The sequence below is a fragment of the Hordeum vulgare genome, chromosome 2H, assembly GCF_904849725.1.
Source record: "Hordeum vulgare subsp. vulgare chromosome 2H, MorexV3_pseudomolecules_assembly, whole genome shotgun sequence".
Classification (NCBI taxonomy): domain Eukaryota; kingdom Viridiplantae; phylum Streptophyta; class Magnoliopsida; order Poales; family Poaceae; genus Hordeum; species Hordeum vulgare.
The window spans coordinates 642,089,858-642,105,439 of NC_058519.1; positions in this window are offsets into that span (position 1 = coordinate 642,089,858).

Consider the following 15,582-nt stretch of genomic DNA (forward strand, 5'->3'; position numbering starts at 1 on the left):
CGAGACGGTTGATCAGTTTGCCTCCCGTCTTAAGACCCTCGTCAATGGCATACGGGGCTATGGTTCAACCTTAGAAGAAGTTGCGATCGTTCGACGATTTTTGCGCGCCGCGTCGGCGCGCTACATCCAGATCGTCACGTCGATCGAGCAATGTCTCGACCTAAAGACTCTCACGGTCGAGGATCTTGTCGGAAGGTTCAAAGCCCACGACGAGAGAATTCGTCTCAGTTTCGGCGACACGGAGGCGAGTGAGCACCTGATGCTGACAAAGGCGCAATGGATTGCCCTGTCAAAAGAACAGCAGGGCGGATCCACGAGCAACAGCAAGAAGAAGGGGAAGGGGAAGCAGCACTCGGCGAGAAAGAACTTCGCCGATGAGGATGCACCTGCACCATCGAGGAGGAAGTTTGACATCAGAAAAGTGAGATGTCATAAGTGTGGCCTCCTCGGTCACTTCAAGGCTGACTGCGAGGAAGCACCGAAGCAACAGGCGCTCATGGCTGAGGAAGGAGACGACGGGGATATGATTCTGATGTGCGAGCTAGTGGACGAAGATGATCCAGATGATCATGATCTGGACATGAGTCCGGTGAGTGCACCCACATCAGTACACCCAGGTGAAGTCGTGGCACCAGAAGTCCATGACACAAGACGTGATGGTGTGGTCACGCAAGAAGGCGAAGACATGGCGCCTAAAGACCATGACACGGGGCGTGATGGTGTGGTCACGCTAGAAACAGGTGACGTTATGACGCCAGAATACCATAACATAAGGTGTGGCAGTGTGATCACGCTGGAAGACGGCGAAGATGTGTCGCCAGAAGAACACGGCGTGGGATGTGATGGAGTCGTCGCGATAGAAGAACATGAAATGCGGCGACCTTCACTTAGCCCACACGAACCTGGCACATACGTGATGTTGGAAAATGCAACTTCGTGTTGTGCGGACATCCTGAGCACGGACGTATCTATTGCATTAGAAGATCGACCGGACAAGGAGAGCCCATGTGGACAGCATGCCCGAGCGCACGGAGCCGACGTTGTGCCGAACGAGCAAGTTGATGCGGCTATTGGTCGAGCATCGAATAGAGGTGGGAGCAACCCAAGTTGTGCAGGCACGAAAGCGGCTGATTTGCTCACTAGCTTGTGCTGCACAGTGGAGAAGCCAGATGGTGTTGGCCAGTACGAGCTGTATACAGCAGCTCCAGGGCTAGGGCTAGAAGGGAAGCAAATCCTAGAAATTTTGCAAGGGGCACTCAGCCTAGAAAGTAGCGTTGGAGGAGGGGCAAGTGTGTTCTCTGAAAGTCTTGAAACGCCAAAAATTAGAACTTTGGCAAGTTTAAAAGAATATGTGGCTTCTCCAATAGCACGTGAACGACGCGTATTTAATCTCTATCCAGAGGAAGCGCTTCAAATAAATTCGGTGAAGATGAAAAGTAAAGGGCAACGATGCTTGCACATCGAGGAACCGGAAAATTTTGAAGAAGCAATTATGGAAGAGTGTTGGCGTCATGCTATGGATGAAGAGTTGAGGTCGATCCGAGACAACAAAGTATGTGAGCTCGTGGATCTTCCCAACGGACATAGTGCCATAGAGCTCAAGTGGGTGTACAAAGTCAAGAAGGATGCCAAAGGGAACTTGGTGAAGCATAAAGCAAGGCTCGTGGCTAAAGCAAACGTGCAAGAGCAAGGTGTGGCAATCAAAGAAGTGTTTTCTCCGGTTGCAAGGATGGACTCGGTGAGGCTACTTATTGCTCTCGCGGCTCAAGAATGTTGGACGATACATCACATGGATGTGAACTTCACGTTTTTGGCTGGGGAGTTAGAAGAAGAATTGTATGTGAAGCAACCACCGGGATATATCAAAGAAGGAGAGCAACACAAGGTATTGAAGCTACACAAGGCGTTGTACGGGCTATGACAAGCTTATCAGGCATGGAGCATCAAGCTTGACAGTACATTGATTTCTCTAGGTTTTGAGAAGAGTCCACTCGAGCATACGATGTATAAGTGAGGTAATGGAAAGGATCGTCTCTTAGTGGGCATCTATGTGGATGATCTGTTGATAACTGGAGCTGACGAAGAGGTGATTGCAAACTTCAAGCTACAAATGAAGGAGCTATTCAAGATGACTGATCTAGGGCTCTTGTGTTACTACCTTGGGATCGAGGTACAACAAAAGCTGGACGAGATCACACTATGCCAGCACGCATATACAAAGAAGATACTTGAAAGTAGTAGCATGGAAGATTGCAACCCAAGTTATGTTCCAATGAAGCCTCGTCTTATACTAAGCAAGAAAAGTGAAGCACTTGCGGTTGATGCAACGGAGTATATAAGTGTGGTCCGAAAGTTGAGGTATCTCACAAATACAAGACCGGACTTGGCCTATTCTGTTGACATAATGAGTCGCTTCATGGAAGCACCCATGACGAAACAATGGGCAGCTGTGGAAAATATACTCAGGTACATCAAAGAGACAACAAACTTTGGTTGTGTCTATTTGAGAGAGAAGAAGAAGGAGATGATGAAGCTACTGGGCTACAGTGATAGTGACATGTCAGGAGATGTGGACGACCGTAAAAGTACCTCGGGCGTGGTATATTTCTTGGGAGGAAATATAGTGAGTTCGCTATCACAAAAGCAGAAAGTGGTCGCATTATCCTGCCGTGAAGAAGAGTATATTGCATCTGCAACCGCGGTGTGTCAAGGTGTGTGCCTAGGAAGACTACTCGATGACCTCACAGGTAAGGAACCGGAACGAGTGGTGCTCAACATTGACGACAAGTCTACAATCTCTCGGTGGAAGAATCCAGTGCGTCATGATAGACGCAAATACATCGATACAAGGTATCGGTACCTACGAGAGTGCGTGGAAGAAAGCAAGATTGACGTCAACTACGTTTGCACCGATGACCAGCTTGCAGATATCCTAACCAGATCTTTGGGACGACAGAAGTTTATGGAGATGCGGAGAAGGATCGGCGTCCAAGCTGTGAAGTGAGGACATCGTGTTTAGGGGGTGATTGTTGGTGTTAAACACGACAAAGCCTTCCAATGCTGGTACGTGTCCAGGTGCCACTACATGTATGATCCGAGTAGGACTTGAATTAGCAGCCGAGTCGTATTGCTCTAGGTGCTAGCTTTGTACTACTTATATATATACATGTAACCAGCCCTGTAATATGTACCGAACCGTGAACTAGATCAATACAAAGCAATTGCGGGAGCGACACGCTCCCGTGGCCATCATACTACGTGTATTCCTCGAGTGATCAGTTCTAGCCAGCCAGCTTTGCCTAGCATACGCCGTAGCTAGCTAGCTTTCACCGAATCAATCCACCTCCTTGCCTGCTTGGTTCTTGTATACGTACACGTGTATTTCTAGACGGCCAAAAGCACAGGTCATCGGAACCGCGTCGTACAAAGTACGTCAGAAAGTACTTGACGTAGGAGGTCTGGGCCAACAATTGGTATCTAGAGCTTGGTTTATTGGCGTGATCTTCGAAAAGCAATCGAAGGATCATGTCGACCCCCGGCAAGGAGATCGTTGTGGTAGGAGCGGGAGCACCGATGCGGATGGTGGGGGTGTCGCAATTCCCCCGGTTGGATCGAGAAGACTACGCACTATGGGCGATGAACATGGAGGTCGCGATGGAGGGAGCGGAGTTCTGGGAAGCTGTCGACCCCGGCGGCGCCGAGTACGCGAAGGGCGCGGCGAAGTACCGAACGGATCGTCAGACGTTAACGGCGATCTACTCCGCCATGCCGAAGGATGTGCTGCAGCACCTCGTCGGAAAGAAAACGGCGAAGGAGGCATGGGAGACCATCAAGATCCTGCACCAGGGTCATGAACGTGTCAAGGAAGCACACCTTCAGTCCTTGATGAGAAGCTACGAATGCCTGAAGATGGAGGAAAGCGAGACGGTTGATCAGTTTGCCTCCCGTCTTAAGACCCTCGTCAATGGCATACGGGGCTATGGTTCAACCTTAGAAGAAGTTGCGATCGTTCGACGATTTTTGCGCGCCGCGTCGGCGCGCTACATCCAGATCGTCACGTCGATCGAGCAATGTCTCGACCTAAAGACTCTCACGGTCGAGGATCTTGTCGGAAGGTTCAAAGCCCACGACGAGAGAATTCGTCTCAGTTTCGGCGACACGGAGGCGAGTGAGCACCTGATGCTGACAAAGGCGCAATGGATTGCCCTGTCAAAAGAACAGCAGGGCGGATCCACGAGCAACAGCAAGAAGAAGGGGAAGGGGAAGCAGCACTCGGCGAGAAAGAACTTCGCCGACGAGGATGCGCCTGCACCATCGAGGAGGAAGTTTGACATCAGAAAAGTGAGATGTCATAAGTGTGGCCTCCTCGGTCACTTCAAGGCTGACTGCGAGGAAGCACCGAAGCAACAGGCGCTCATGGCTGAGGAAGGAGACGACGGGGATATGATTCTGATGTGCGAGCTAGTGGACGAAGATGATCCAGATGATCATGATCTGGACATGAGTCCGGTGAGTGCACCCACATCAGTACACCCAGGTGAAGTCGTGGCACCAGAAGTCCATGACACAAGACGTGATGGTGTGGTCACGCAAGAAGGCGAAGACATGGCGCCTAAAGACCATGACACGGGGCGTGATGGTGTGGTCACGCTAGAAACAGGTGACGTTATGACGCCAGAATACCATAACATAAGGTGTGGCAGTGTGATCACGCTGGAAGACGGCGAAGATGTGTCGCCAGAAGAACACGGCGTGGGATGTGATGGAGTCGTCGCGATAGAAGAACATGAAATGCGGCGACCTTCACTTAGCCCACACGAACCTGGCACATACGTGATGTTGGAAAATGCAACTTCGTGTTGTGCGGACATCCTGAGCACGGACGTATCTATTGCATTAGAAGATCGACCGGACAAGGAGAGCCCATGTGGACAGCATGCCCGAGCGCACGGAGCCGACGTTGTGCCGAACGAGCAAGTTGATGCGGCTATTGGTCGAGCATCGAATAGAGGTGGGAGCAACCCAAGTTGTGCAGGCACGAAAGCGGCTGATTTGCTCACTAGCTTGTGCTGCACAGTGGAGAAGCCAGATGGTGTTGGCCAGTACGAGCTGTATACAGCAGCTCCAGGGCTAGGGCTAGAAGGGAAGCAAATCCTAGAAATTTTGCAAGGGGCACTCAGCCTAGAAAGCAGCGTTGGAGGAGGGGCAAGTGTGTTCTCTGAAAGTCTTGAAACGCCAAAAATTAGAACTTTGGCAAGTTTAAAAGAATATGTGGCTTCTCCAATAGCACGTGAACGACGCGTATTTAATCTCTATCCAGAGGAAGCGCTTCAAATAAATTCGGTGAAGATGAAAAGTAAAGGGCAACGATGCTTGCACATCGAGGAACCGGAAAATTTTGAAGAAGCAATTATGGAAGAGTGTTGGCGTCATGCTATGGATGAAGAGTTGAGGTCGATCCGAGACAACAAAGTATGTGAGCTCGTGGATCTTTCCAACGGACATAGTGCCATAGAGCTCAAGTGGGTGTACAAAGTCAAGAAGGATGCCAAAGGGAACTTGGTGAAGCATAAAGCAAGGCTCGTGGCTAAAGCAAACGTGCAAGAGCAAGGTGTGGCAATCAAAGAAGTGTTTTCTCCGGTTGCAAGGATGGACTCGGTGAGGCTACTTATTGCTCTCGCGGCTCAAGAATGTTGGACGATACATCACATGGATGTGAACTTCACGTTTTTGACTGGGGAGTTAGAAGAAGAATTGTATGTGAAGCAACCACCGGGATATATCAAAGAAGGAGAGCAACACAAGGTATTGAAGCTACACAAGGCGTTGTACGGGCTACGACAAGCTTATCAGGCATGGAGCATCAAGCTTGACAGTACATTGATTTCTCTAGGTTTTGAGAAGAGTCCACTCGAGCATACGATGTATAAGTGAGGTAATGGAAAGGATCGTCTCTTAGTGGGCATCTATGTGGATGATCTGTTGATAACTGGAGCTGACGAAGAGGTGATTGCAAACTTCAAGCTACAAATGAAGGAGCTATTCAAGATGACTGATCTAGGGCTCTTGTGTTACTACCTTGGGATCGAGGTACAACAAAAGCCGGACGAGATCACACTATGCCAGCACGCATATACAAAGAAGATACTTGAAAGTAGTAGCATGGAAGATTGCAACCCAAGTTATGTTCCAATGAAGCCTCGTCTTATACTAAGCAAGAAAAGTGAAGCACTTGCGGTTGATGCAACGGAGTATATAAGTGTGGTCCGAAAGTTGAGGTATCTCACAAATACAAGACCGGACTTGGCCTATTCTGTTGACATAATGAGTCGCTTCATGGAAGCACCCATGACGAAACAATGGGCAGCTGTGGAAAATATACTCAGGTACATCAAAGAGACAACAAACTTTGGTTGTGTCTATTTGAGAGAGAAGAAGAAGGAGATGATGAAGCTACTGGGCTACAGTGATAGTGACATGTCAGGAGATGTGGACGACCGTAAAAGTACCTCGGGCGTGGTATATTTCTTGGGAGGAAATATAGTGAGTTCGCTATCACAAAAGCAGAAAGTGGTCGCATTATCCCGCCGTGAAGAAGAGTATATTGCATCTGCAACCGCGGTGTGTCAAGGTGTGTGCCTAGGAAGACTACTCGATGACCTCACAGGTAAGGAACCGGAACGAGTGGTGCTCAACATTGACGACAAGTCTACAATCTCTCGGTGAAAGAATCCAGTGCGTCATGATAGACGCAAATACATCGATACAAGGTATCGGTACCTACGAGAGTGCGTGGAAGAAAGCAAGATTGACGTCAACTACGTTTGCACCGATGACCAGCTTGCAGATATCCTAACCAGATCTTTGGGATGACAGAAGTTTATGGAGATGCGGAGAAGGATCGGCGTCCAAGCTGTGAAGTGAGGACATCGTGTTTAGGGGGTGATTGTTGGTGTTAAACACGACAAAGCCTTCCAATGCTGGTACGTGTCCAGGTGCCACTACATGTATGATCCGAGTAGGACTTGAATTAGCAGCCGAGTCGTATTGCTCTAGGTGCTAGCTTTGTACTACTTATATATATACATGTAACCAGCCCTGTAATATGTACCGAACCGTGAACTAGATCAATACAAAGCAATTACGGGAGCGACACGCTCCCGTGGCCATCATACTACGTGTATTCCTCGAGTGATTAGTTCCAGCCAGCCAGCTTTGCCTAGCATACGCCGTAGCTAGCTAGCTTTCACCGAATCAATCCACCTCCTTGCCTGCTTGGTTCTTGTATACGTACACGTGTATTTCTAGACGGCCAAAAGCACAGGTCATCGGAACCGCGTCGTACAAAGTACGTTGGAAAGTACTTGACGTAGGAGGTCTGGGCCAACAGAGCACTGATGAGGGAAGCTCCTGGAAATAATTTTGAAAGACAAAAGTACCTGGTGGAGACTCTCAAAGAACTTCTTACCCACTGAGGATATCAGATCGCATAGAAATATGTCAACCACGAGCTCTTGCGGTTTGTGTGGACAACCAAATTCCTGGCGGCACTCTTTGTTGGAATGCACGATGTCTAGATGCGTCTAGGCCTAGGCTGATGGAGAATTGGCGGAGAACCATACTGCCACAACTGAACCAAGTGCTAAACAGTGGTTATCCACAATGATGGACGCATTATCGCATGCAGACTTTGTCAATCTTTCTGTGACCTTGTAGCTGTTTGGTGGGCGATACGACAAGCTATACATGAGGGAGTTTTCCAAAGCCCACAAGCCATGGATGCTTTTGTGGAGAGGTTCATCAAGGAGATAGACATTGTGCAAGAGATCAATCAATCTGGCAGAACAACGGTGGCAACAAACTCCCGTTTTACATCTAGTGCACGCCCCAAAGCACCACCAGTTGGATTTGCCAAGATACACGTTGATGCGGGCGTCGCTAGGCAAGATACTAATGGAAACTACCTGGGTACCTCTTCTTTAGTAATTGTGGGTGTTCATGATCCAGCAACATTGGAAGCATCGCATGCAGATAGGCGTTATAATTGGTGAAAGATCTGCTCATTTACGACTTCATCATCGCGTCGGATTCACAACAAGTGATCAATGCTCATTTACGACTTCATCAACTATAAATTTCCCTTTGAGGGTTGTTCTGTGAACGGTGATGTCCATAGCATGGCTAAATTTTGGCTTTCTTTATGGCAGGGGCACCATCTATGACTTGTTCATCCTCATGCAAATTGTAACCTACAGATTGTGGTCTTTGTGTTAGGATTTAACTAATCCTATTAATCCATGCTTAAGCAATAGATGGCGGTTGCCATATGGAAACCGACGTCAGTTCCCGGTGCCTTCTCGAACAGACGTCTTTTCACTTTGTGTCTATTGTAACTCTATATATGGATGTACCCATCATCAATAAGGATCAACTGTTCATTTTTACATCTCGTTTTCGGTTAACACGTTTCCACACATTTTTCTAAGTCATGACATAAGGCATTACAAGTGAGTATCTCAGATTATACTCCCTAATGCCGCAAGACCCACTCCATTTAGGAAATTATCTTCAAGGTGTCATACTTAGCAATTTAAGATTCACATTAATGGTTTCAAGATAACTTCTTGAAATATCCATTAATTTTGCTAAATTCATTACAACATCAACCATGATGGTCTTTAATTTACTGAAGGTAAATTAATTATCTCTCGTTTACCCATATAGGTAACATATGGCTATAAAAGTTGAGGCATTCGCCCTCAATGACCACCACTGCCCTATCTGTGCCATGGACGTCATGATTGCTCTTGTGTCTTGTGGGATAATGTGTGCAATCACTACAGGAATCAGCTTCTTTGCCGTCTGCCATCACAGACGGCAAAGACTAAATCCCGGACGGCAAAGACTAAACCACAGACGGCAAAGAATCTCACGTCCGGCAAAATTTCTGCGTCACCCTACTACGGCATCGTACCTTCTTTGCCGTCTGTCCCCCCAAAGCGGACGACAAAGCTCTTTGCCGTCAGCTTTCCATAGGAGCAGTCGACAAAGTGCTCGAGACGGCAGCCGACAGGCGTTGCCTCCGTTAGGGGTTAACAGAGGCTTTACCGTCTGCCTTCCCCTTATTCTTTGCCATCTGCCTCCCCCTTATTCTTTACTGTCTGCCTCCTCCTCCCCCCCTCCACTCTTTGCTGTCTGCCTCCTCCCCCCTCCTCTGTGCCCTCTTCTTTGCCGTCTGCCCACCCTGGAGGCAGACGGCAAAGAGCCTATATAGACACCCCAGGATGCACAGCTGGGTGCCATGTGGCACCTTTGCCATCTGCCAGCTGATGGCACAGGTCTTTGCCATCAGCTGGCAGACGGCAAAGAGCCCATATAGTACCTGTTTTTTTGTTTTATATTATTTCACATCACATATATATATATATATATATATTTGACAGCACATTTATATAATTCACCACACATATATGATATATAGTTCACCACACATATACTTGCCAACACATATATATAATTCACCACACATATATGATATACATATAAATCAATGTACATCCCTATATATCGAAAGAACCAACATACAAAGTATTGCACTGTTTATCCATATGTATATATACATATAGTTCGACATTGTTCATCAACTCAAATGAAAACTAGATGATATACATATAAAGTTCATCCATCGACATTGTTCAACTCCATGATTGCCAGCTTCCATGCATGTAGTATATCCAATCTGCAAAAATGTGAATAAGAAAGTCAGAAGAAGAACAAAATATGATGTTTTTGAGCTAATTATGTCATTTTAGCGGAAAACAAGCTAAGAATATAATATTCATGAGCTAACCAAGGTTCTTATGCCATTTTTAGCTTATTATGGCATTTTGGAGCTAAATGGATTAATTATGTCATTGTTGGGGAAATTAAAGCAAGGATAATATGAAAAATGAGAAGAAAGAGGAGGAGGAGGAGAAGAAGAAGACATCAAGAAGAAGGAGGAGAAGGAGGAGAAGGACTAGAAGGTCCTTGGCCTTCTCCTCCTCCTCCTCCTTCTCCTTCTTCTCTTCTTCTTCTTCTTCCTCTTCTTCTTCTTCTTTCTTTTCATTTTTCCTATTTCTTCTCCTCTTCTCCTCTTGTTGGAGCTAAATTACCTAATTATGTCTTTTTGGAGCTATATGGGCTCATTATCCCATTTTATAGGAAAACAAGCTAAGAATATAATATTCATGAGCTAACCAAGGTTCTTATGCCATTTTGAGCTTATTATGGCATTTTGGAGCTAAATGGGCTAATTATGTCATTCTTGGGGAAATTAAAGCAAGGATAATATGAAAGAGGAGAAGAAAGAGGAGGAGGAGGAGAAGAAGAAGAAATCAAGAAGGAGGAGAAGGAGGAGGAGGAAAGGACTAGAAGGTCCTTGGCCTTCTCCTCCTCCTCCTCCTCCTTCTCCTTCTTCTCTTCTTCTTCTTCTTCTTCTTTCTTTTCATTTTTCCTATGTCTTCTCCTCTTCTCCTCTTGTTGGAGCTAAATTACCTAATTATGTCTTTTTGGAGCTAAATGGGCTAATTATCCCATTTTAGAGGAAAACAAACTAAGTATATAATATTCATGAGCTAACCAAGGTTCTTATGCCATTTTGAGCTTATTATGGTATTTTGGAGCTAAATGGGCTAATTATGTCATTGTTGGGTAAATTAAAGCAAGGATAATATGAAAGAGGAGAATAAAGAAGAGGAGGAGGAGAAGAAGAAGAAATCAAGAAGAAGGAGCAGAAGGAGGAAGAGGAGAAGGACTAAAAGGTCCTTGGCCTTCTCCTCCTCCTCCTCCTTCTCCTTCTTCTCTTCTTCTTCTTCTTCTTCTTTCTTTTCATTTTTCCTATTTCTTCTCCTCTTCTCCTCTTGTTGGAGCTAAATTACCTAATTATGTCTTTTTGGAGCTAAATGGGCTAATTATCCCATTTTAGAGGAAAACAACCTAAGAATATAATATTCATGAGCTAACCAAGGTTCTTATGCCATTTTGAGCGTATTATGGTATTTTGGAGCTAAATGGGCTAATTATGTCATTGTTGGGGAAATTAAAGCAAGGATAATATGAAAGATGAGAAGAAAGAGGAGAAGGAGGAGAAGAAGAAGAAATCAAGAAGAAGGAGGAGAAGGAGGAGGAGGAGAAGGACTAAAAGGTCCTTGGCCTTCTCCTCCTCCTCCTCCTTCTCCTTCTTATCTTCTTGTTCTTCTTCTTTCTTTTCAGTTTTCCTATTTCTTCTCCTCTTCTCCTCTTATTGGAGCTAAATTACCTAATTATGTCTTTTTGGAGCTAAATGGGCTAATTATCCCATTTTAGAGGAAAACAAGCTAAGAATAGAATATTCATGAGCTAACCAAGGTTCTTATGCTATTTTGAGCTTATTATGGCATTTTGGAGCTAAATGGGCTAATTATGTCATTGTTGGGGAAATTAAAGCAAGGATAATATTAAAGAGGATAAGAAAGAGGAGGAGGAGGATAAGAAGAAGAAATCAAGAAGAAGGAGGAGAAGGAGGAGAAGGAGGAGGAGGAGAAGGACTAGAAGGTCCTTGGCCTTCTCCTCCTCCTCCTCCTCCTTCTCCTTCTTCTCTTCTTCTTCTTCTTCTTCTTCTTCTTCTTCTTTCTTTTCATTTTTCGTATTTCTTGTCCTCTTCTCCTCTTGTTGGAGCTAAATTACCTAATTATGTCTTTTTGGAGCTAAATGGGTTAATTATCCCATTTTAGAGGAAAACAAGCTAAGTATATAATATTCATGAGCTAACCAAGGTTCTTATGCCATTTTGAGCTTATTATGGCATTTTGGAGCTAAATGGGCTAATTATGTCATTGTTGGGGAAATTAAAGCAAGGATAATATGAAAGAGGAGAAGAAAGAGGAGGAGGAGGAGAACAAGAAGAAATCAAGAAGGACGAGAAGGAGGAGAAGGAGGAGGAGGAGAAGGACTAGAAGGTCCTTGGCCTTCTCCTCCTTCTCCTCCTCCTCCTCCTCCTTCTCCTTCTTCTCTTCTTCTTCTTCTTCTTCTTCTTCTTTCTTTTCATTTTTCCTATTTCTTCTCCTCTTCTTGGAGCTAAATTACCTAATTGTGTCTTTTTGGAGCTGAATGGGCTAATTATCCCATTTTAGAGGAAAACAAGCTAAGTATATAATATTCATGAGCTAACCAAGGTTCTTATGCCATTTTGAGCTTATTATGGTATTTTGGAGCTAAATGGGCTAATTATGTCATTGTTGGGGAAATTAAAGCAAGGATAATATGAAAGAGGAGAAGAAAGAGGAGGAGGAGGAGGAGAAGAAGAAGAAATCAAGAAGAAGGAGGAGAAGGACTAGAAGGTCCTTGGCCTTCTCCTCCTCGTCGTCCTCCTCCTCCTTCTCCTTCTTCTCTTCTTCTTCTTCTTCTTTCTTTTCATTTTTCCTATTTATTCTCCTCTTCTCCTCTTCTTGGAGCTAAATTAGCTAACTATGTCTTTTTGGAGCTAAATGGGTAATTATCTCATTTTAGAGGAAAACAAGCTAAGTATATAATATTAATGAGCTAACCAAGGTTCTTATGCCATTTTGAGGTTGTTATGGCATTTTGAGGATATTATGGCATTGAGGAGAATATGAAAGAGGAGAAGAGAAACTTACCGTAGTGGTCATCAAGGAGGAGAAACACCTGGAGAAGGGTCGTGCGATGCCGCTCGGGAGTTATTCTACAGAATAGATATTTTGCAATGTCTTAGTTAGCATGATGACACTCAATTATTAATACTAGTTTATAATGAAACTCACTGTGCCAATCGAAGAGAAGACGGGCATCGGCGGAGGGATATATGTACATGATAAAAGATTAAAAGAAATTAGTACAACATAAAAAAATTGAATAACTGACAAGAATAATAATGTGTTCATGAATAATAAATATTAATATATATATATAATTTAAGTTGTGAATCTTACAAACTAGTAATTATCATCAATAAATGCATCATCATCATCACTATCACGGATGTCTTCATGAATGACGTGCTCGTCGGGTTCAACCGCGTGAAGTTGTGAAAGGCCTTTCTTTAATCGTTGAAGCATTGACAGGTCATCCGCATTAGTAACCTCTACGAGTTTCAAGTCTTCTGGTTCCGGCTCAGGGCTGGAGTCGGATTCATTGTCACTCTCTACTTCCATGTTCTTGGGTGATGCACGACGGTTCTTGAAACGTTTCTTGGAAAGACGTGTTTCTTGGAAGAATGCTCCATCATATGTGTCTGGGTTAATGTGAGGTTCATAATCCTGTTCATTTGGGAGAGGTGGTATGACATGTGGCGGCACTTCATAAACAACATACCAACCTTCCAGATTCTTATCCGTTTGGCATGCCCACGGTAGATAAAAAACTTGGGTCGCTTGTTGAGCCGTAATATAGACATCGAGAACATCTAAATGGGTGTTTGGATTGATTTCAACTAGTCCTATATATTCATGAGTCCTTCTAGTCTTCTTCGGCTGGAACCAATAACATTTAAAGACTACGAGGTTCGGTGGGTTTTCACCATAGAATTGAAGTTCATAAATTGCTTCAACTCTTCCATAATACTCGATAACACCTTCGCCGATAGCAGAGACACCATAATTTGTAGATTTCCGGTCGGGCATAGATAGCTCTTTGCCAAAGGTACGAAAGAGATACCCGTTGATGTTGTATTTCTCAAATGAACAGACCTTATAGTCAAAACCATTAGCGACTTGTCTCAATTCGGCGTCCATAGACTCTGAATTAGCCTACAAGTTTAATACGAAACGATTGTTGCATTAGCCGCAAGTTAGACCAAGAATGAAATGGTCCATTATTGATAATTACTGTTTGTTTGAACCAAGAGATGAAACCGGGATAGCCGCCTCCTGTCTTTGACAGAAGCTCATACTCTTCGACGGAATCATTTTCGATCACCGCTCCATCCGAGAATTTGGCGACGTAACGGCTAATTGAAATATCCGGGAATAAGAGCAGTTCAAATGAATTATAAGTTACGGGAAAATGTGTCGAGAACTCACTCGATGTACGGCCGCACTTCTGTTAGGTTGTTGAAGATATACAACAAAATGTTCCGCCATTCTTCGGCATCCAACGTTATTGGTTTCGAAGCACCGGCCGGTGCGAACTTCCCTTTGAATAGGCTGAGGTTGGACCCACCTTTTTTAGGGTCTGCATCATTGTGCCGAGGCTTCGGATTATGCAAATGATGTTTTTTGGCTTCGTAGTGTGCTGTCACAAAGTTTGCCACCTCCTCAGTAATGAATGCCTCAGCCATTGATGCTTCAATTCTACGCTTATTTTTACATTTAGCTCGAAGGGTCTTCTGCATCCTCTCAGTTTCATAGCACCAACGATCTTGCACGGCCCCACCCAATCTTTCCTCGGACGGTAGATGTAAAATCAAATGTTGCATTGGATTAAAGAAGCCCGGTGGAAAGATCTTCTCTAACTTGCACAACAACTCCGGTGCAAACTCCTCCATGTCTTCTACCACGCCAGGTGACAATTCTTTCGCACAAAGAACACGGAAGAAATAGCTCAGCTCCGCCAGTACTAGCCATTCATCCTCAGGAATAAAGCCACGTAACATCACCGGTATTACCCGCTCTAGCCATATGTGCCAATCATGACTCTTGAGACCAAACATTTTTTAATTTTTCAAGACTTGCTCCCCTCTTTAGATTCGCTACATACCCATCGGGGAACATCAAGTGCATTTTGACCCACAAGATAATTTCCCTCATAGCTGGCCTTCCAAGATTGAACCAGGCCTTTGGCTTCGACCACTTTTGCTTTCCTTTGCCTTCTCGCATGTTTTGTAACGGTCTATGACATAGTGTCTCTTGATCGACTCTAGCCTTAATATTATCCTTTGTCTTCCCATCTATGTCGAACAATGTACCAAAAATAGCCTCTCCGATATTCTTTTCAGTGTGCATCATGTCGATATTGTGTGGAAGAAGGAGGTCTTTGAAGTAAGGCAGATCCCAGAAGCATGGCTTGTGAGTCCAGGCGTGTTTTGAATTATACCCCTTGAAATACCCTGGACGCTCTGGATCAGGCTCGAGGGCGTTTAAATGATCCAGGATCTGTTGGCCTGTGAACACAGGTGGTGCCAAGTTTTTGACAACTTTACCTTTGGTAAAGTTCTTCTTTTCTTTTCTGAACTCATGGTCAGGATCCAGGAACTGTCTATGCAAGTCAAAGCAAGAATACTCCCGACCCTCCTGCAACCAATGAAACTGAAGAGCTACCTTGCATTGGGGGCACGGTAACCTTCCATGCACACACCATCGAGAGAATAGCGCATACGCTGGCAAGTCATGCATAGAGTACATGTACCACACATGCATTTTGAAGTTTTCTTTTCTAGCGGCATCGTATGTCTTGACCCCATTATCCCAAGCTTCTTCCAATTCATCCTTAAGCGGTTGAAGGTACACATTCATATTCTTCCCCGGATAATTGGGCCCTGGAATTATCAACGTCAGAAATATGTTCTTTCTTTGCATAATCTGCCGGGGGGGGGGATTGAGTGGAATA